This window comes from Felis catus, chromosome E1 (assembly GCF_018350175.1).
Source record: "Felis catus isolate Fca126 chromosome E1, F.catus_Fca126_mat1.0, whole genome shotgun sequence".
NCBI classification, from domain to species: domain Eukaryota; kingdom Metazoa; phylum Chordata; class Mammalia; order Carnivora; family Felidae; genus Felis; species Felis catus.
In genome coordinates, this window is record NC_058381.1 from 12,333,119 (window position 1) to 12,347,676 (window position 14,558).

Consider the following 14,558-nt stretch of genomic DNA (forward strand, 5'->3'; position numbering starts at 1 on the left):
CCGGGTGGCTCAGTCGGTTAGTCATCCGACTTTGACCCAGGTCATGATCCCGCACTTTGTGGATTCAAGCCCCGTGTCGGGCTGTGTGCTGACAGCTCGGAGCCTGGAGCCTGCTCTGCGTTGTGTCTCCCTCTCTCTCAGCCCCTCCCCTGCTTGCACTCTGTCTCTCTGTCTCCCAACAATAAATAAATATTAACAAAAACCTTACAAATAAATAAATAAAATCTTTAAAAAATAGAAGAGAGGAAATTCTGGCACCTGCTACAACACGGGTAAACCTTGAGGACGTTATGCCAAGAGAAATAAGCCAGACAAAGAACAGATGCGGTATGATTCCACCCACCTGAGGTACCCAGGGTGGCCACACTCACAGAGACAGAAAGTAGGGGCTGAAGCTGGGGGGGAGCGGGAGGGGGAGTCAGTGTTGAAGAGATACAGAGTCTCAGTTTGGGAAGATGAAAAAGTTCTGGAGATAGATGATGGAGATGGTCTCTCAGTAATGGTCAGTTGTATGTGATGTACGGTTTACCAATGGAAGAGTCGTTGTGTGCCCAAAAGGGGTGCCTCCCTCTGCCTCGTTTCCCTCACCCCACCCGGCCCCAACTAAGCTTCTGTGCTGAGGGCCGGGGCTGGCGGGCTGCTTACATCTTCTCCAGAGGCACTATTTTTCTGACCGACTTCTAGTGTGGACCAAAAGAATGGAACCCGGCACTTAGGCTATAGATTTGGTCGCAGGTACCACTGGTGGAACCCAGTTCTCCCACATACAGTGTGGAGGCAGGCTGTGCAGGGCTGGCGTGGTGACCCTTCTTGGTGTGGTCCTTCAGGAACCCAGGCTCCTCTCTGGTCATCCCAGGGGTGTTTCTCTTGCCTATGGCTCAAGATGGTTGGCCACCGTGTCCACGTCCTTAGCTACAGGGGGAAGAAAGGAGAGGAGACACGTTTCCTTCCTTTAAAAGACACTGCACTGGGGGGCACCTGGGGGGGGGGCTCCGTCGTTTCAGCGTCTGACTTGGGCTCAGGACATCATCTAGAGGTTTGCGAGTTCGAGCCCTGCATCAGGCTCTCTGCTATCAGTGAGGAGGCTGCTTCGGATCTCCTGTCTCCCTCTTTCTCGACCCCTCCCCCACTTACACACACACACACACACACACACACACACACACTCTCTCTCTCTGTGTCTCAAAAATAAATAAATGTTACAAAAAAAAAGAAAAAAAGAAAAGACACTGCCACTGGGTGTCTGTACCGGAAATTGCTGCTGGGTGGATGGGCCGTCCCCTGTATCCCCTGCAGGATGTCAGCGGCACGCCCCCTGCTCTGGCAGTCCTGGAGGTGTGCTGCTCCAGTCGCCCCTCCAGAGAGAAGCTTCCACAGGAAGCGCTGGCCAGCCCCCAGCCGTGGCACCTGTAGGAAGCTCCTTCCTGGCTGGCCTGGATCTGGAGTGCCCAGCAGGCTGGCCACGGCTCCCCGCTGATCCCCCTGCCCCCGCCTCCTTCGTGGGCTGGAGCCTCTCCCTTCCCGCTCACATCCCCCCGACACATCTCTTGCGTTTCCAACTCCAATGCCGGCTTCTCCGAGGACCCGAACGGACACCTTTGCTCCAGGCCACATCCGCAGCACGTAGAAGGGTGCCTCGCACTTAAGGAGGCACTCGGTGAAATCTCCCAGGTGAACAAGAAAATACAGCGGGGATTCAGTAAATGCGTGTTGACCTGAGCAGACTTCAAAGCAGCTGGGAGCCAGTCATCTGCCCGGTTCACCTGAGAGTGTGGGGTTCCCCTGTCACATTCGCCGGAGCCCTTTGCCAACGAAAACAGGAATGGAAAGTTAGAACCAGACCCACTCCAGCCGCAGGGCCCCCTTCCTGCCACCTGCAGGGTGGGGTCTTCCTGAGCCCCATGGAGGGCACAGAGGGAAACATCCGCTCCTGGCCACACAGGCCTTCCTGGAATGGACATCCTGCGAGTCCCAGGCCTGGGGGCCAGGAATGACAAGGAGGCTGCTAGGGGCTGGCGTCCCAGGATGTGCGCCCAGGGCAGACCGTGCCCCCCTGGCAGCCTGCTGGGCTGGAGTGTTGGCAGTGACGCGTTTTTCCCCTACTGCAGCTCCGTCCGTGGAGACGTTTTCAAAGCCCTGCGTGCCCCCCATTCTCCCTGCTGCTGGCCAGGAGGCAAGGACAGCAGCCTCCTAATGACCTGTTTATCAAAGAACCGCAGAGTCCGCTGTAGGAGCTTGCATTGCGTCCTTCTCTGGACTCCTGGTCTGTGGGGGCTGTGAGGGCACGTGGCCAGCTTGGTCCGTAGGCGATGCGCTGCATGAGGCTCAAGAACGCACAGGGGACGGGCCAGTGAGGAGCTGCAAATGGTTCAGGCCACAGGGATTGACATGAGGGAGTGTGTTCCGAGAAGGCAAGAAGGAGGCACGAGCAGGAGCAGACCTGGGGTAGCTGCAGATGATTCTAGGTCATTCCAGAGTGATCTGGATGATTCCAGAATCGTCTGGAAGACTGGATGATTCCCTGCTGGTAGAAATAATGACATTGTATGCTGACCCTGGGGCTGAGCTGGGAGCGAGCCCCACTTGGCAATGGATGGTGATAAGCAGCTGTGTTGACTGTACTTAAGAAAGGTGTTGCTGTCAGATCAGAGTCGTATGATCGGGCTACATTCCCGAAGCTCCAGAAAGGAGGAAAGTGAGAGGTGGACCTCAAGGCACGTCAGGGAAGTGGATGGGACAGTGGAGGTGGGGCGTTCTAAATGGGGTCATGAGCAAGGCAAAGGGGTCCTGAGAGTTTGCTCTTGTGGGGGCAGTGGTAGACGGATGGCCAGCTGGTTTTAAAAGGACAAGAGAGGGGCACCTGGATGGCTCAGTCAGTTAAACGTCTTGACTTCGGCTCAGGTCATGATCTCATAATCCACGGGTTTGAGCCCTGCCATCAGGCTCTGTGCTGACGGCTCAGAGCCTGGAGCCTGCTTCAGATTCTGTGTCTCCCTCTCCCTCTCTGACCCTCCCCAGCTCGTGCTCTGTCTCTCTCTTTCTCTCTCAAACATAAATAAAAACATAAAAAAAAATTTTTTTTTTTTTTAAAGGACCAGAGAGGCTGGGACAGAGGGACAATCAAATCTAGAGAGAACGGCAGGTCAGTCTGAAGAGGGAGGCCAAGGATTGGAGTTTAAGAGGGGGAATTCAACATAGAAACCAGAAGTGACAAAGGAAAAGAGTGACAACTCTGACCACATAGACACGAAAACCTTCCAAAGACGGACACCAAACCGGATAAACACACGAACCCCCCTCAACAAGGCTGAGACTGAAGTGATGAACTGAGGAAATATTTGTAACCTATCGGCCATGACAAAGGGTTCAATCCATTGTGTAAAAAGACCTTACAGATCAGTAAGAAAAAAGCAAACAAATAGCAATTTGGAAAAGGACAGAAAGGCCATGCGCAGAAGAAGTGCCCACAGGCATCCAGCATAACGCCGAACACGGAATCCTGTCGAAGAGGCAGGAGGCAAATGACAAGATGCCGCTCTGCCCAACAGGCTGGCACAGATTTAAAAGTGAATACCCAGTATTGCCGAGGGTGTGGGGAAAGAGCCCTATGGGTCACAGTATGACTCCGTGCAGTGTCTTGGGGCGGGAGGGGGGCAACTTGGCAACGTCTATCAAGTTCTAGAATTGTCGCATGTGCTTCTCCTTTGATCTAAGAATCTTTATCGTCTGCAATACCAGGAAGTACCCAGGTGTCACCTGTCCCCACTGTGACCCTATGCCAGAAGGTGGGATGCTCCAATTGTCTTAAAAAGATCTGGGCCCCAGACCTAGTGTGGTTTTCTCAGTGATATAAAAGGGTCACCTCCTTGCAGTTGACTTCGTGAGCAGGACCATGTGGCCCTGTTGAGGGAGACGCCGGGAAGAGAGAACCCTGTTGTGTCACTTAGGACCAAACCTTGAAGACCTGTGGTGACATATTCATTAGGAACTGTGTCCAACGGCAAGTAGAAGAGACCTGGAAAATAGTGGCTTAGATAAAAATAGAGGTTTATTTTCGCAGGCCACAGAAGTCAGGGAGTCCCAGGACAGTTCTAGCCCATTCTCATGAACCTACAATCCTTCTGTCTTTCTGCTCTGTTATATTCAGTTTGACTCCATCCTCAAGGTCACAAAATGGTCACTGGAGTGCCAGCCATCGCGTATACACTCCAGGCAGGAAGAAGAAGGAAGAAAACAAAAAAGGCACCCGCTGTTTTCTTTTTTGGAGCTTTCCTGGAAAACCTGCCCAGCAGCCTCTGCTTCTATGTCATCAGCCATCTTTATTGGCTTGGGAAGTGGGAAATAGAAGTCTTTTGGCTGCTCACCTGGTCACTTTGAGCAGGCTCTTGTTCCACATCCAATCCCAGTTTTCTTTTACCTTGTTTGGGATATTGAGGGACAAGGAACTCTCTGATGCTTGCAACTGCTAAAAGCAAGTCAGCTTGATTTCTGAAACAAAATGCTTTAAAACAGGGGCTTTGCTAATGTGTCTGGCTCTCCTCCTTCATCAGAGACATGCAGTGCACCCTTGGGAAGAGGGCACAGGCCTTTCCTGAGGAACATTAGAGCCTGCTCACGGCAGGTGCTTGCTGAGATAAGGAAAGGTTATATTACATGCTAATGTCGGGTGGAATCATGCTCTGTGGGGTGGGGAGGAGGAGATTTATGTATGAATTTTAGGCTGGTTCTGGAAGCGGAGCCCTGAGACAAATAATTGTGTATTTTTACGGAGGAGGGTTAGCTCCCAGGCACCCCGGGAGAATTGGCTCCGGGGGCCCCAGGGTGTCCTCTGAAGGGTGCACAAGTGAGTGGCTGCAGGAAAGCTGGGGGGTGGGGAGGGGACTCAAGCAGCTACATCATGTACCTTATTTACTGTCACAACCCCCTGAGAGGTCAGATGGGGAAACTGAGGCTCAAGGAAGGAAAGTGACCTGTTCCGAGGGTCAGAGCTGGGACTCTAACCCAGACCCGAGTGTCACCAAAGACCCAGGGCACCGCCAAAACTTATAGTCCTCCCTTGCTTATCCAATAAATCGACAGGTATTTGCTGAATGCGTCCTGCACACAAAGCTTGGGCCTCAGCCCTCCGGACGGGAGGCTGCCCGCTGCGGGCGCTCCTGCCGGCTGAGCCTCAGACTCTCCTGGCCAAGTTTCTTTGCGATGTTCCCGGGAGACAGGCAATCTCCGATGTCATCAGAGTGGCTGGGTACATTAACTCGGAGCCTCCTGAGGAGCGGGTCCCAGGAGGGCGGACGGGGGGGCCCTCCCGAGGGAGGTCCAGGCCAAGATGGACTCAAGAGGTCTGTGGTTTGACCCCGGCGTTAACCAGGCGGGGACCAGCTTGTCCTTGGAGGGAAGTAGGTGACACCGACACGGCCTGCAGTTCAAGAGGGTGTCTCTGGGAGCTGTGGGTTCTCACACCAAGATGGGACCTCGAGGGGCAGCTGGCTTGCACACAGTCACCCGGGACTCGGAGCCCGCAGGTACGCCAACTTTACTGGGGTTTTACTGCTTCCTGCCTGTGCAACCTTGGGCAAGTTAATGAACCTCTGGGCCTCTGCTTCCTTTCTAGAAAGTGGGAGAAGGCATCATGGCGGGGGGGGACTCTGAGTTATTGAGGTGGCTCCTGGCACAGAGCAAACAGTCCACGGGGTTGATGATGATGGTACAAGCATCGACGGGACCGTCTGCGAGCAGAGGGCCCTTCCTTCCTGGCCTGCGGTAAGGTGGCCAGACGCCTCGGTGGAGACTTCCCGGCTCCCGGGCCTGTTCCCTCTGAGCTCAGCTCTCCCGCGTCACGCAGCCGCCACGTTCACCCACGCGGCTGCATTCGTGGCCGATGGCTTCGGCCTCTTGCCCGTGACTAAGGACGAGGGTACTGCCAGCTCGTGGGTTCTCAGGTGCTTACGACGGACCGGATGCCGTGCCGGAGGACGTTCCACACATTTTCTCAACTCTACCCCAGCCGTCTTGCTCATTCACGCCCCCTCCCTGGGCCGGTGGTCCAGGGTGCTTTCAGACGCGGCTGTCCTGCCTCCGGGCCCCAGGCTGTGTGTTGGTGGGGGGCCCGGGAAAAGGCACGGGGCCGCGTCCTGGGCCCAGCACACAATAAGGGCTGCGAACGACGGCTGAGCAAGAGTGACTGAAGGGACGAATGTGTGAGTGAATACTCTGTCCCACAGGAGTCCTCGGCCTTCTCCGTGTCGCGTGACCAGCTCTTCTTGGGGATTTGCCTCCAAGTGTTCTGGGCAAGGTGCAGCCAGAGAGGAGACTTACAGCAGCCCGGCCCTGGCAAGGGTGGGGACGGGCACGAGGGGTCTGAGGCCTGAACTCTTGGACATGGGAGTAGGCTGGGGGAGGGGGGTGTTCATCAGGCTCTCAGGGTCCCCCCACCAGAGGCCTCTTCCTCTTTCGGCTTCCTGCCTGGAGCAGAGCTGCCCACAGCTGGCCCCACCCCATGGAGCCTTGAGGGGCATCCCAGCCCAGCACTGGTGCCATAGGGGGGCCTTCAGGGGCTTTTGGAGGGACCCAGGAGGCCCTGTCGAGGGTGGAGTTCAGTGCTACAGGGATGGGGGACGCTGCTGGATGTGGGAGGGCTGTAGCCAGCAGCGGGGAGGAATTCCTGGAGGCCAGTGGCTGCCTTGATCCACCCGCAGGAGAGCACTGGACGGGAGTCCCGTGAGCATGGACTCTGGGTCAGACAGGCCCACTTCTGCCCCGTCGTGCTGTGACCTTGGTTTCCTCCTCTGTGTGATGGGACGCACCAGGGCTACTACGTGGACCCCTCTGATTCCTGCACACTTGATGGTGTGTCGGCAGTTCTCCGCCCTCTGCCTTCACTGAGCTCAGGTAGGCCTCCTAACAGGTGAGGCTGCAGACACACAGAGAGGCAGAGGAACTGCCCGAGGTCACACAGCTACCAGGTGGCAGTGGCCGACACGGGACCGATCGCTTCATGCCAAAGGCTGGGAACACCTGTGACTGCTCCTTGGGGCTTTTTTCCAGCTGCAAGGCCGGGGTGGCGGGGGGGGGGGGGGGTTAAACCAGCTGGCTGTCTAGGGAGTTACCGCCCAGGAAACAGTTCTCAGCCAACGGGGATGTGGGATCGGTGGATGGCTCCCGCAGCTCTGCCCCTCGCTCGGGGGACGTCCTCCACACTCCCTCCCAGGGCTCCCCAGTAGGACTGAGCCCCAGGGACCCGGTGGTGACACTGTTGGTGTCACCGAGAGTGATTTGCTTCCCTGCCCTCCTGGTTCCTTCGCTTCCCTGCCCTGCTTGCCCACTGTCCCGACAGAACCGCTCAGACCAGGTCCTTGCCCTTGAATCCTTGTCCCGGGGTCTGACTCTGAGACGCTGACCCCCCCAAGTCAGGAGGTGGGCCCAGACAGTTGGGCTCCAGAATACACATTCTTCAGCACAACTGTGATTCCTCCCGTTGAGAGGGGGCGGCCTTCCCTGTGAGGCCGAGCCCCCAGGGACAGCATGACACAAGGAAGGCAGAGGCTAGGGTTACCTGTGCGTTGTTTCGTCTGGGGTAGGACAGTCCCTACTTTGCAAGGTCCCTCCTGGCTCCTGCCTTGCCAAGACTCTTTATGTGGTTACAGGCGGCCCCGACGAGTATCATTTCGATGAGGGTGAAATGTTTCAAGAGGGTGTAGACACAAGATTCCTGAGCCTCTGAGATCTTCCGTGAGGCCTTCCTTCTAGCCCCTCACCCCATGCCTGTCTCATAGTATCCCTCACCAACGAGAGGCTTTCAGTCTCTACTTGCATACCTTCGGGGACAGGGGGCTCACTATCTACCAAGATTCCTTCTGTATGGAAAGCTTGTCTCTCTATGGAGCCAACGCCTGCCTCTCCACTAGCCTGGCTTTGCCGTCTAGGTGCCAATGAAATTCCTGCTGGCATTGGAAGAGCAGAGGCCCAGGCAGTGTGACTCCTGAGCTGTCACCGTCCTTCCCTTGGCCCTTCTTGGACTCCCGAGGTGCAGGCAGGCAGACCAGGCACAGCAATTCTTTGCTTCTTCCTCTTCCTCTTCCCCAACGTGAGCACATTCTCTGCCCTTGAATGCGCTAGGCAGCTTTGAAGCGTTTACATGTCACGTGAACACAGTTACATAAACATTACGTGTGCACGATGTTAAGGATCATAAGTGCAGAGGTTTCAAGGTGAAAAGATTCTTTGTCTTTTTTTTTTTTTTTTCTGAAAAGATATTTGAACGTGGGACATTTTAGGAAGAGACTGACAGGCGTGGGTGGTTCTGTTTCGGAAACCTGCCTTCCCTGGCTTCTAGGCTCAGCTGGGCGGCTGCAGGATTAATCAGTTGCAAATCTGATTATTCTCGCCCTGCTCTGGGTTTAGAGCTCACGTTGCAAGCCCAAACCCACATCCCTGATGTCACAGAGTAGGCTTATTCTCCCATGATGGGCACCCACGCTTACAGAGGGTCTTTGAGAAACAGGCACTGGAGAGACAGACCTCCTACGCGGAGCCTGTGGTCCTGCGTGGAGCCGACCGCCAGCATCACCTGTCACAGCAGTGGCCAGGGCCCTGGAGGGCTGCACAGAAATCCGACAGCTCGTAATGGGGACATTTGTTCTAGTCTGGGCAAAGGCTTCCCGGAGGAAAGAACCTGTTTTCTTTTTACTTCTGTTCTCGTACAAAGTATGCACCTTTAAGAATGCAGCTTGATGAACTCTTACCACTGTGGGCCGCCGTGCAACCACCATCCTGACCAAGGTAGAACGTTTCCAGCTCCTTGAAGGCTCCCCGCACCCTGTCCCAGCCAGTGCTTACCCCCCAAAGCGATCATTCTTCTCAGCCCTTTTGCCACAGATTAATTGAGTTCCACGTGCGCATATGGAATGAGCTTTTTTGCGTCTGGCTTCCTCCCCGAACAATTTTGTCTGTGAGACGCACGCGCGTTGTTGCATGCAGCAGTAAGCCACGCTTTTTCGTGGCTGTGTAACCTTCCACTGTGTGAATACACCGTCGGTTGTTGATACGTTCTCCCTTTGATGGATATTTGGGGTGTTCCGATTTTCGCCTACTGGGAACAAAGATGTTAGGAGAACGTGGCGTTTTCAGCTGAGTTAACCCGATATGTGGAGGTAGAGGGGGTAGGGGGGAACATTCGAGAAGGAGGGAGTGGCACCTGCGAAGGCCTTTGGCAGGAGGGGTCCTGCAGGCAGGGGTGGCTGAAGGGGGTCACTTTCTGGCATCACAAACTCGGAAGATATCAACAGCAGCGCCTGGGCCCCAAGCCGCTGCTGATCTGGCACCGGGTGCATGGCCCCCGCATCCCTTCCCACGCTTTATGTGCCTCCCTGGCCTGCAGAGGCTAGAACGCCGAAAGACCGCATTTGCCAGGCTCCTTTGCAGCTAGGCTCTGGCTGCGGGTGAGGGTCCATCGAGTAAACACGGTGAGTGAGAGGAAGGAGGCGGGCGGTGGGGGGGAGGGGCCGTCTTCTTGCTGCTTTGGCTGTGTTCCGCTGTCTAGCAGGGTCACTGGGTCGTGGGATTTTCTGTGGCAGCCTCCAGGATCTGATCTTGGGCTGCTGAGCTGTGGGACAGAGCCCTGATCCCGGCTGCCTGCACCGAGGGAGATGTGCGTGATGCCACCCACCGTCTCCCTGGCTGCGGTGGGGGAGGCGGCGCCCTCCCACCCTGTACACAGGTTCTGCAGGGATCTGGGAGGCCCCTCCCCCAACTCTGGCCCGGGGGTCTGGCCGGTCTCTCGCCCGGCCTTCCCAGTGATTTTGGGAGTACCCATCACTATATCAAAGCCAGTGTGCTTCATATACCTGGAGGTGCTCACACCCATGGGGATGGCCACTGTACAAAAAAAAAAAAAAAAAAAAAAACCTAGAAAATAACAAATGCTGGTGAGGATGCGGAGAAATCAGAACCCTTGGCATTGCTGGTGGGAATGTAAAATGGAGCAGCTGCTGTGGAAAGCAGCTGGCAGTGCCTCAAGTATTAAAAATAGAATCACCATATGATCCAGCAGTCCCACTTCTGGGTCTATATCGAAAGAATTGAGAGCAGGTTCTCGAAGAGACATTTGCACATCCCTGCCCATTGCAGCGTTATTCACAGTAGCCAAGGGGTGGAAGCAGCCCAAATGCCCATCGACAGGTGAGTGGATAAACAAAACGTGGGGTGTGCACGGAATAAAAGATTATTCGGCCTTCAAAGCCAATGAAATTCGGATACCTGCTTAACACAGATGAACCTTGAGGAAACCATGCCAAGTGAAGCAAGCCAGTCACGAAAAGACAAGTCCTGTATGATTCTATTTATATGAGCTTTCTAGAGCAGTCAAAGTCACAGAGACAGAAAGCAGAATGGTGGTGGCCGGGGGCCGCGGCGGAAGGGAATGGAGAGTTAATGTTGAATGGGGACAGAGTTTCCGTTTTGCAAGATGAAAAGAATTCTTTTCATTAAAGTGGTACATTTATTCTATGTGTATTTTACCACAAGCACCCCCCCCCAAAAAAAAACCCTCCAAAACACCTGGAGATGTTTCACATGTGCTACAAGCTTTTCCTTGTGGTCGGAGTCTGTTGTCTTGATCGGTTCACACAACCTCTGTGAAAAACAGGTGCACAATGGGGCGCCTGGGTGGCACAGTCGGTTAAGCGTCCGACTTCAGCCAGGTCACGATCTCGCGGTCCGTGAGTTCGAGCCCCGCGTCGGGCTCTGGGCTGATGGCTCGGAGCCTGGAGCCTGTTTCTGATTCTGTGTCTCCCTCTCTCTCTGCCCCTCCCCCGTTCATGCTCTGTCTCTCTCTGTCGCAAAAATAAATAAACGTTGAAAAAAAAATTTTTTTTTAAAAAAAAAGAAAAACAGGTGCACTAATCTGGGCCCATTTTACAAGCAAGAAGCTGAAGCTCAATGAGAAGTGTGATCAGCATGGCTGGTAAACGGTCCAACTGGGACTGGCGCTCAGGTCTGACTCCAGACTCTGTGCTCTTACCTTTCCCGCCGCCTCAGGCCACCCACTGGCCCCATAAAGAACGGGAGGTGATGAGTCCTTTGGGGAGCCAGCATTTCCCACCCCTCTGGGGCCTGCCCAGAGGGAAGAGGAAGAGAACATTGCCCAGGGATTCCGATGGAGGACGGTGGGGTGATTTTGCCCAGCATCTGCCGTCCTGAGGTCCTGGGGGCAGACCCCTTCCTCATTCTCAGTGCATGTGGATCAGGCCGAGTTGGGGATGGGGGTCGGGCTCCTGGAGCAGGCCTCAGGAACGGGGTTGGTTCCAGGCGGCCCAAGGCTGAGCCTCCGAGCAGCTCCAGCCAGGCCATCCTGATAGGTCAGGACACCCCAGCGCCCCGTGGACATTTTCTGTAAGGTCACACGTTCCAATGCACACGAGGGATTTCTAAGCAGGGACACCAATGGGGGAGCATGGGGTGGCCCATCGCCCTCCAGCACCTGGGTTAAGGGGACAACGACCCTTTTCCCTGGCCACGGTCGTGCATCCCTGGGAAGTGTCATCCTCTGCCACCTCCATTCCACCCTTACATGGAACAACATGAACTCTCCAACACCCACACCCTTAGAAGAGAGAAAGAACTCATTCCATCTCTGTGTGTCCCCGGGGACCAGTGCCCTGCCAAGGGAGGGCAGCTCAGCCCCTGCCTGAGGCCTCATCGGGAAGGCAAAGCAGTGGGGCTCTTTGGTGCTCACCCCGCAACGTCTGTCATCCTGGAGGCAGCAAGCCCAGGGCACCCTGTGCTCCTCTTAACCTGACCCGGCACTCCAGGACCTGGGTGGGGGAATGTGGGGGCTGGGGGGGGGGGAGCTGGAGCGTAAACCAGGGGTGCCACCTGCTGGTGACAAGTGGGAAAGCCTGTAGCCCTTTGGGGAGGGGCCCACCCATAAGGAAGGAACAGAGAGGTTTTTTGACAAGGTTTTCCTCAAGGCCGCAGTGGCTTGCTGGGACTGCTGTCACAAAGTACGCCAAATGGGGGCAACAGAATTTTATTCTCTGAGTTCTGGAGGCCAGAGTCAGAAATCAAGGTGTTGGCCTGGCCACATGCCCTCCTAAACCTCTAAGGGAGGGTCCTTCTTTGCCTCCTCCCCAGCTTCCGGTGGGGGCCGGCATTTCTTGCCATTCTTCCACTGCAAATGCAGCCCCCTCCAACCTCCGCCTGTCTTCAGGTGGCCTCCCTCCCTGTGTATCCTCATCCAAATTTCTCTTTTCCTGTAAGGACATGGGTCATTAGATCAGGGCCCACCCTAATCCAGTATGACCTTATCTTAAATTGATTACATCGGCAAAGACCCTCTTTCCAAATATGGTCACATTCATAGGTACCAGGCAGGCATGAATCTCGGGGACGCATTATTTAGCTCACCACAGGGGCCCAACTCAAATGCTGCCTCCTCCGGGCAGCCCTTTCCCCACCCACCGGGACCACCTCCTGTCCCGAGCCCCAGCGAGGCCTGTGGGGCCTTGGGAGAGGTTCTGCACCACGTTGCACTGGACACATCAGTTGTGTAGCATATTCTGTCCCCTACATCTTCCTGTCAGCACCCAGCTGGGGCATCACCTGCTCTGAAAGCCCAGTCGGAGCCCCCAGCCCCTCCCTTGTCCTGGTCTTAGGTGGTATGAGTGAGACAGTGCCCAGGTCAGTGCTCAAACTACAGAGGATTCTTCTTTTCCTCTCATCGAGTCACCATCATTGATGGCTAGACTGGGAGTGCTCAAAATGGAACTCAGCTTTTACAAGACGAGCCCATGGAAAGAACCCTCCGGTTTCCATGGTGCAGCGGCGGCTTCGTAAAATCAGTCTCAAGAAGGCCTGCGTTTATCCAGGTGGTTAGTGGAAAGGCTATAGCTGGCGTGGTTGAAAGCAGCAGCCCAGTGACTCCTGTCTGTCCATGCCGCTTCATTCTCGAAGAGATGTGCGTCCCTGCCAGCCAGCCGTGCCAGAAACGATCTTCAAGATAGTGTCGATTCAAGTGCTTATGAAGAATGGGAATGCTTTGGGTAGGGGGAGTGGATTTCTGCCCAAGGTAGTTCCTACATACGACAGACAGAGCAAACCGATGTGGCCCACAGAAGCAGCAAAAGAGAAATTGGTATGTGGAAATGTGCCTTTGAGATTTAAGCGTTTTAAGATATGAATCAAAGGGCCCCTGGGTGGCTCAGCTGGTTAAGCATTCGACTCTTGCTTTTGGCTCAGGTCATGATCTCTCAGTTCGTGAGATGGAGCCCTCCGCGCTGACAGCACAGAGCCTGCTTGGGATTCTCTCTCTCCCTCACTCTCTGCCCCTCCCCCACTCTCTCTCTCTCAAAATAAATAAACATTTTGGGGCGCCTGGGTGGCGCAGTCGGTTAAGCGTCCGACTTCAGCCAGGTCACGATCTCGCGGTCCATGAGTTCGAGCCCCGCGTCGGGCTCTGGGCTGATGGCTCGGAGCCTGGAGCCTGCTTCCGATTCTGTGTCTCCCTCTCTCTCTCTGCCCCTCCCCCGTTCATGCTCTGTCTCTCTCTGTCCCAAAAATAAATAAAAAACGTTGAAAAAAAATTTAAAAAAAATAAATAAACATTTAAAACTAACTCACTAAAATAAATCAATAAATTGTGAATCCAATGTGGAGAGTGCCAAAAAGGAAAAAGAAAGTTACGTTAGCACATTATGCCACGTTGGAATCTAGAGTGGAGGGGGGTAGGGGTGGCGGGACAAATGATGTGTTGTGGAGCCCACCTAACCCAATCAGTAGTAAGGCCTTGGGGATCCTGTCCAATTCTTGTCATAAGAAAAAAGAAAGCATATTTTCATAGTAGACAACAATTACGATCATATCAGATGACAATCACTAATATTGTATCATCCGTATTCTTTACAGTCTTCATGAAACCCATTGTAAGTGGCTGCAAAACATTCTTCCCACTGGGCGAACATGACCCTTAACCAAGCTCTACTGCTGGATATTTGGGAACTTTCCAGTTTGGGGCTCTAAAAATGATACGTGTATTATTTATTCTGCATGGATCCCTGGAAGTGAAATTCCTAAGTCAAAGGGAAGAATGATTTTTAGGTTTCTTTATGAGAGATTTCAAACTGTTGGCCAGAGAGCCAACTTGGCTCTTAGCTGAGTTGGATTTGGCCCGTGCAAATTAAAAAAAAAAAAAAAGTTTAGAAAATGTTTAAAAGTAAGACTATGTCCCATTAGATTTCATATTTCCACTAATCTTGGAAAATCAGAGCTGCCATTAATAGAATGAAGGAAAAAAGCCACATGATCATCTCAATTGATACAGAAAAGGCATCTGACAAAAAGCCAACACCACTTTTGATAAAACATCAAACTGGGAATAGAGGAAACTTCTTCAGTGTGATGAACGATGTTATGAAAAGCCCACAGCTGACATCATACTGAGTGGTGAAAAATGAAAGCTTTCCCCCTGAGACAGAAACAAGACAAGAATGCCTGCTTTCACCACTGCTACTCAACAGAGTGCTGGAATTCTGGCCAGAACAATTAGGCAAGAAAAAGCAACAAAA

The 14,558-nt window shown here is 54.0% G+C and overlaps 1 long non-coding RNA gene across 1 annotated transcript; it reads left to right on the forward strand.

Moving 5' to 3' along the window:
* Positions 1–3,249: 3,249 nt before the first annotated feature.
* LOC123382005 lies at positions 3,250–4,526 on the forward strand. Its single transcript, XR_006589721.1, has 2 exons — positions 3,250–3,785; positions 4,148–4,526. It is a non-coding gene; the product is annotated as an uncharacterized LOC123382005 (long non-coding RNA).
* The last annotated feature ends 10,032 nt before the right edge of the window (positions 4,527–14,558 follow it).